Source organism: Mesitornis unicolor, unplaced genomic scaffold, assembly GCF_000695765.1.
Source record: "Mesitornis unicolor isolate BGI_N332 unplaced genomic scaffold, ASM69576v1 scaffold39482, whole genome shotgun sequence".
NCBI lineage: Eukaryota > Metazoa > Chordata > Aves > Mesitornithiformes > Mesitornithidae > Mesitornis > Mesitornis unicolor.
Window position 1 is genome coordinate 15,122 of NW_010169240.1, and position 8,529 is coordinate 23,650.

Here is an 8,529-nt window from a genome sequence, read left to right on the forward strand (position 1 = left end):
CCTTCTCCTACGTCCTCACTACAGAGCAGCTGCGCAGCGTGTGTGAGCGTTGCTTGCGCAGGTATCAGCGAGCGGGGGGGGTAAAGCTGGGAGCACCACCCCTTCCGCTGAGGAGGGGCAGCGCTGCGGAGCCGGGTTAGGGTCGTGGCGTAGCAGGGCGGAGGGGTGGGTTTTGCCCCCTGCGCGGTTTAGAATCGTAGAGTCGTTATGTTTGGAAAAGATTATCCAACCGCTGTCTGACTCTACCATGCTCACTTCTAAGCCATGTAACTGAGCACCGTATCTAGACGGCTTTTAAATACATCCAAGGATGAGGATTCCACCACTGCCCCGGGCAGCCTGTGCCAGTCTTTGATAACCCTTTCAGTGTGGAAGTTTTTCCTAATATTTAACTTAAACCTCCCCTGACATAATTTGAGGCCATTTCCTCTTGTCCTATCGGTTGTAGCTTGCTAGACGTGACTAACACCCACCTTTCTACACCCTCCTTTCAAGTAGTTGTAGAGAGCAATAAGGTCTCCCCTCAGCCTCCTTCAGACTAAACAACCCTAATTCCTTCAGCCACTTCTCCTAAAGACTTACTCTTAAGACCCAGCTTTGTTGCTCTTCTTTGTACCCTCTTCAGCACCTCAATGTCTGTCTTATCCTGCGTTGCCCAAAATTGAACAAGGTGCATCCTTGCCAGTGCCGAGTACAGGGGGACAATCACTTCCCTGCTCCTGCTGGCCACACTATTCCTGATGCAGGCCAGGATGCTGTTGGCCTTGTCCACTTGGGCACACTGCTGGCTCATGTTCAGCCAGCTGTCGATCAACAACTACAGTTCCCTTTCTGCAGGGCAGCTTCCCAGCCACTCCTCCCCAAGCCTGTAGCACTGCATGGGGTTGTTGTGACCCAAGTGCAGGATTCAGCACTTGGTCTTGTTGAACTTCTTACAATTGGCCTCAGCCCATTCATCCAGCCTATGCTGCTTCCTCTTGCTACACACTCTGGTGACGGTAAAGTTCTCATCTGCTGTGGTCCCGGCAAGGAAACCATCCGTGTGACACTGTTTTCTGCTGCGTAGTGCTTTGGTATGGGCATTTGTAGAGGTGACAACAGCCATCAGGCACCAGCCTTCATGAAACAGGCAGCATGAAGTGGTTGAGTTTCCCATCACCTGTGCAGCTTTATCCTGTGTAAGGAACATGTGGTTTTGAGCCATGCATTGAATAAATACCCACCTTCTTCCCCCACATCCTCACAAGTGAAAACTGACAAACCCACAGTAGCTTTCTGTTTGTTTGTTGTTTTTTTTTTAAACAGTAACTTCTTCTACCCTTTTGCAAGTTTCCAGCAAGATAGATTGTGATAGGCCTGTTTGTAGGAGATCTGTATATTAAATACCTGAAACATATTGGTAGGTAATCCAAAACTATGTATAATTACCAAGACTTGAAGAAGAGAGACAGTTTAATACTGCTAGCCGTTGCCTTTTTCTTTTTTTTTTTTTTTTAAAGTTTGATTTTTATTTTTTTTTAAAACATTCCCAGTGTTTTGCTTCACATCCTTACAGGGCATCTCAGCTTCTCTTTAAAGAAATGATAATATGATCCTCATTTTCCCAGAGAAAAGTTTGACAAAATGTTCCAGGTTACACTTGGATCAAACCTCAACGTATTAAAAATGAAAACAAAACCATAAAAGGTTTTTTAATTAATATATCTGTGAAGTCTGACTTATGACATCAGAGTCCTTTGGGGTGGTGACTGCCTGTACCTTTTTGACTTCTAGTCGTGAGAGGCTGCTGACTTCAGAAGACAGCCTGAGGGCAGCAACAGGTGGAATGAATAACAATGGTTTGTTATTCAATGGACTTTGATAAATTAATTTAGTGAGTGATACATATATCCATACATAGGTCTTGTTTTTGTTTGCTTTTATGTATGGAAATTAGAAAAATGGTGAAATACTGCTGAAGTGGGATGTGGAACTCAACTGTTTCACGAATCTGATTTTCATGTAATACACAGCATGATCTTTGTTCAAAGCCAGGTATCAGAAAAGCCATTACTGCTCGTTTCCGCGACTACTGATAGAAGTCACAGTGTCTGCTACTGTTCGTCTACTACTGTTCCTGTTTTTCACTCTGATCTTTAGGTGGCAGTACAGGAACACAAATGAAAAAGCCCCAAAACCTTGTGCTTGACATTGATTTAGCATTTAGCAATCTTATCATACATAAAATTAATATTAAAGACTTTATACTGTGAAGTGTAATTCTGTGCATACTTTTGACTCCCAACTTGCAGTAGTAACCTCTGTTTGATGCAGTTTTTGGCTGTGTGAGAAGTGCTGCTTGAGCTAGAAGGTGGGTAATGATGTGCATTAAGAATATCTTATTTCTGGACTGCTCGCTGAGAGGCAGCAGGGCCTCACCAGGTTCTGGGGCCACAGGCTTGCTCTGTGACCTTGTTTGAGTCCTTACAGTGAGGGTCTGAGGTACCCAAGCAGGGTAGGGGTAGCTGTTGGAGGCAGAGTTTGCTGCTATGATTTGGAGAGGAAAGCTCAGCTAGTGCAGTAGTTCTGCTTAGTCTTATCTCAATTAAAGTGAATGTTATTGTGAATTTAAAATATGAAATGGTTTTTATATATAGTTAGTGCATCTACCAGTAAAAAGACTAACATCCCTTCCTTGCTTTATCGGGCTGTTGGTATGCTTTGCATAGTGAAGTTAAAATTTTTGGTCAGTGTTATTACATCTATGTTGTATGTAGACCAGATGGCAAATTTTGGTAACTGTGTCCCCTTTTGTGATTTATTCTTACTTCAGAGATAATCCTGTATTTTCTAATGAATAGGTTCATGTTTTTTATAGGCTGGGCTAAAATACTCTGCTATAGCTAATTTAATATTATAAGAAAGCTGTTTTGAATGGTACTCCATTAGCAATTAAAAAAAATACTGTCTTGAGGTAGGATACATAGTAAAGATTTCCTTGGAAATATAAACTTTGATAAAAAAGGAAAGTGTTTGTTGACTGTGTATTTCTATGGAAGCAGTGTCTTGAGAGAACACATGACATTGTGTTGTGTGATGGTACCTGTGTCTCAGAGAAAGTAGGAAAAAGAGGTAATGCTAACCTGTTTCCAAATGCTACACCACTTATGCCTTTAAAGGAAAGAGACACTTAAGAAAAGTGAATATTTGAGACGAAGTAATGTACGATATTATATATAGACTATGAAATAAAAGACGTAATTGTTCTTGTTTGGGTAAGATCAGAGGTTCAGACTCTGGTAATGGAATAATGGGAAGTATGAAAGTGTTTTGGTATGGCTGCAGCTTTTGTAAACATCTACAGGGACGAAAAACATCCAAGTTAGGACTGTTGGTAAACTACCTGTGGCATGCTACTGCAGTATAGGAAATATAACCAAGAATTTGGTAAATAGTTGGGCAATTACAAAGGGCTAAACAGGCCAGCAAGTGTATGCTCCTTGCTCTACTTCACCTGCCTTAAAAATAGCCAAATGGACACAATTTTACATTCAGGATTGTGCACAATTCATTAAGCGCCAAAGAGAGCATCTCCGTCATCACAGTGCCTGTGTTCTGCTGCTTCCAGCTGCGCTGGGCCATGGGGAGGTGTGAGCTAAGGGATGCTCACTCTTGACGCAGGTAGAAGTTTAGCATATATGAGACTTCCATTAATGCACGAGGCTCTAAAATCTACATTTATCCTCCATTTATCCTGTATTAATCCATTTATTGTCTCCTTATTTACCTCTGAAGAATACTTCTGTTGCTGGTTAATATAAAGACAGCTTTAAAACTGCTAGGTTCTTGAAAACACACAGTTTTGTTGCTCTAGGTATTCCTATTATACTTGAATTTTGTTCTACAGGAATACTGAAATGTGAAAAAAAAATAGATGACACATTCTTTGATTGTTAACTTTCCATGAGTTGTCACAAAACTATTATTAAGTATTATAGTTACATATTTTTAGATATAAAATACCCTCAGGCTTCCCCGCCCCTGCCCCCCATAGACTGTTGTATTTCTGTGACTGTTAATAGACTGGAATAACAAGGTTTTTAAAATTCCTTAGATTTAAATATATAAAAAATAATCCTTAGACTTACCACATAAATTAATTAAAGTTGATCAGCATGACATGGCACCATGAGTTTTTGGCAATAAAATTTTTAAGATGTGAGAAGTATGGTGTGTTTCATGTCCCTTCAGTGACAGTTAAAGTTCCAGACAGATTTCCAGTAGTTTTCAAGATGCATAACCTTGTATGAAGTACAGGAATATTAACAAATTATATCTGATTAGTGGTAATCACAGTGTCGAAACAGTGTGACTATTAGGAGCAGGCATGTTTTTGTGCTTCCAAGGTAGCATAATCCTGGGAATTATATGCTATAATTTGATTTAGCATTTCTGACTAATTGGTTAGGAGTGCAATTGCAGTGCTCTCATCTCTTCACGTATCTGGTTTTGTGTGAAGTAAGGGCAAAGGCTATGAAACAAAATTGTTTGTGAGACCTGAGCTGTACAAAGCATCAGAATTTCAGAATCCATGTAGATGTGCGAGAACAATTCCCAGGACCGGAGAAATCCCACACCACCAACAGAAATGTTTCTTTCTGTAGCTGAATGACAGCCTAAAAAAAGTAGCATTTTCCTAGGAAGATACTTTCCCTCCCTCATGTATTTTTACCACGATAGTGAAGATTCAAGCAACCTTACACAGAGCAGGATAGAAATGCTTTTTCTGTCCTCATGTCATAGGAGGAGTGCTGCTGTCCCATGTCCAGGCTGCTGTCCCATGCTGCTGGGAAAATCTGCAAGAGTGAAGAGAGCAGACTATTGACTGTGCTTCCCTGCTGCATCACCTCCAGAGAAGGCTCTGAACTTTCTTGTCTGGAGAAATAAAGCCCGTAGCAGAAATTATACTTACAGACTCCATCTCTCTTTCCTTCTTCTCGGTCCTCGGTATTTCGGTCCTTGCTCCGTGCCTCCCTACTGCTTTGGATGCTCTGGTCTTTGCCCATCTCCTTCTTCTCCCCTTGCTTTGTGGTCTCCAGGCCTTCTGCTCAAGGCTTTCTCCTGTTAACAATAGAAGAAATAGGAAAGGGAGAGGCAGTGTTAAAAATGAATTCTCCCAGGTCAAGTGTTTATTGCTGTGTCTGTCGTTCATGTTAAATGAAAAATTAAGTTTAGCCATGCTTTAAAAGTCCCTAAAGGTCTTACTGTGTTGTGATTTTGTGTTTACAATTTCCATGCTTACACCGCTCTGTAATTTGAAAGGTATTATATCAAAATTGTTGTCTTATCAAGCTGTGACTGACAATTTAAGTTGTAGTAATCTTGTAAATTCTTCTGAATTTAGGCTTTACTGTGTATCTGCAATCTACAGCTGATTTTATATTTCTTTTCTGCGCAGTACAGTCCATAATATGAGTGTTTTAAAATATTAGTATGTTCTGCATTAATATTCTTTTATTGTGGTAAATGATAAAGCCATGGAAATAAGCTTGTAAATTGGATTATCTTTAGTATTAATTTTCTTAGGGTGAATTGTAATTGTGCATGTACAAAATTAAAATTAGCACTAAGAGGGAAAACATAAGCGATTAAAATATGGGTGACTTCTAGCTAATGTAGTATGTAATGACATAGTTTCAGGTATCTCCTGAGAAAGTTTTAAATTTTGCCTAAGTTGCTGAAAGTTTTATACTGCCTTAGGGAATGTGTTGCTTAAATTCTTTAAGACCTAGTAATGCTATCTTGTCCATAGGTGTTGGAATTAATTAAATGTCAGTGGTTGCTCCATGGTGGCTGTACTCAAAGGCCACTATGTGCTTTTGGCTGCATGGGGTCTGGGGTGATGCTGTTTTCCCTTAAAGCATCTATGGTCTTCAGAACCAGTCACAACAACTGTTTTGAATTATTCAAAATTACATGTATGAGGCTTGGAATTTTTGGCATGTCCCTTCACCCCACCTATTCATGTTTTGAAGTGGGGTATGGATCTGCGTGGCAGCCTACCTGAAGCTGCTGGAAGGGCAGGTTCTTCTGGCAGCTCCCCCAGGTTCTTGCTCTGGTTCCTGCATGCTCCTTCTGCTTCTCATTTGGTGGCTTTGCTGCTTGTCTGACCTATGATGTGCTGGTGCAGGGAGATAAGCTGGTGGAAAACATACTTTACCAAAATATGAGAATCTTTCAGTGCCCTTGAATTACTGCTAGGGGGAGAGAGCAGCTGAAGTGGCTGTTGAAGGGACAGGTTTGGGTTGGACAGCCAGGGCTGTGCCTTCCGGCAATAGCTTGCCTTCAGTCTGCTGCAGCTAAAAATGAAACCTTAAAAAGGGCACTTAAGGGAATTTCCAAGGTCTTTTAGGTGTTGTCAGAAGAAGCAGAGCTCTCAGGAGTGCAAGACCAACTGGCTTGTTAGTGTGGAGGAGGATTTTTTCCACTTTATAGCCTGGGTCAGTCCCGGGCAATAAGGCCCCACCTTCATTATTTACCCAATTGTGTTTTTGCTATATTTTACTTACCCAGGAGCATTTCCTACCATTAGTTTAGTAGAAGAAACACTGCAGACATTTTCAGTTGTTCCTTACACAAAAAAACACATTTTCTTTCTGGCTGATGTTACGTAGGAGCGTCTTGACTATTCTGACTTTATTTTTGTCACTGATTTGACTTATTTCAGGATCTCTGCTTAACTCCTGCAATCATAGTTCTCACGGCTCACCTCTGCGGCCAAATGGGAGGTATTATTTAGAGGCCGAGGTAAAGTTTTGAATCATTCCCAAGGGTGTCCCAATGACCTTCAGGTAGGGTTTGTGCACTGCCTGGGTAATCAGGTTTCAGCATTCAAAGGAAAAAAGCCAGCAAATGCGTTGAGAAGGACTTCTTGAGAGGGTGTGAGTTGGGGTGGTGGTGATGTAGAAGTGCAGAAAAGGAACAGAAGATCATCACTGAGAAAGACGAGTAAAAATCAATTATAAACCTTTTCTTACGATTCAAATAATTATGGCTCATTCATACAATTTAATTCAAGTGGCTCATTCAACTGCGAGGAGAGTGTGTTAGTGACCTGAAAAGACGATTTCTGTGGTGGTGGCACTCTGGGTAGTGGGAAGGATCATGGTAGAATAAGGGGGGAGAAATTGAGACAAGATGTTTGGTGAAGGATTGCCTTCAAAGAGGAAACACTGTCTTGAGACATGTTGAGCATGAAATAAGCTATGTATGTTTCTGATGCAAAAATCTATGTTCAGTGTATTTCATGCTCAAAGGCCAGAAATTTGTTTTTATCTATTTGTCAAGAAAAGCTTGAAAGCAGCTTGCTTTAACGTAACGGTTCAAACTGGAGGGCTGTCTTGTGGGTGTGTTGGTTTTTGGTTTGTTTCTTTTTGTGGTGTTGATTCTTTTTTTTTTTAAGTACTACTTTTCTCTGGTAAGACAAACTATCGCATTTCTTCTTACGGTGGCTAGGCTGCTATTTCACTGTTTTTCATCACAGATGTAGAACTTGCAGTTCCTTCTGAGAGAAGTGGTTTACTGAGGAGCACTTAGTGAGTTTAAAAGTGTATCTCAACAACTTTTACCTCCTCCTTTTCTATGCATCTTATCTGTGTGTGAGGAGTAAATTCAAGTACCATTTTGCAGATCATTGTGCTAGGAATCTTTATTGATTATTTTGTGGGATGAGACAGGTTTGTGCCAGGCTAGTGCACTGCAGTTTAATTTCCTCTGAGAATAATGGAGATTTTTTTTTTTTAATCAAACTCTGGATCAAGATATTTTAAGTATTGGGTGAGTATTGATGTGAGTCTGTGCTTTATGTAGCTCACTTTGATTTCTGTGGTGCATTGACTCCAAGTCCTCTGGCTGTTGAAAGTATCTTAGTTCAGATTTCTGAAGCAGCACAAACAGACTGAAAGGCTAAAAATAAAAACTAAAAGTGACACAGAAAACCACTTCAGAGATGTAGGTTCGTAAGTGTTTATGTTGTTTTAGCAAATAAGACTGGCAACTGGGCTATTTACAGATTTTATGCACTTGTCATTTTAAAACTGTCTTATTAGTTGCTATTGCTGTAAACCAGATGGAATAGCTGCGGAAACAGTTTCTTGAAATACTGTATGAAACGCAACATGTGATGATAGATTTATCTGAGGTTTTTGCCCCAGGAAAAAAGGAGGCTACAAGTAATCTGCTCAAGATATATATGACATCAGGTGTAAAACAGAGCAACAAAGTGTATTTTATCTTTAATAAAATATATTGCAGAATTATGCTGGTTTTAAAAATACTTTTTCAAAGGCTATAGTTTTGGTTTTATTCCCCAAAGCAAGCACAGAATAGTATCTTTTACTCTAAGAATATCAGTTTCTGTGACCGAGAAGGTGGATGAATTGTGCTGATGAGCACTAAAAGTGACAGGTTGGGCATAACATCAGGAGAGTTATAAAGGCTCTTAATTAGCAATCCTGTTACTGAAACAAGTTAATCTTGCCACTTCTGAGA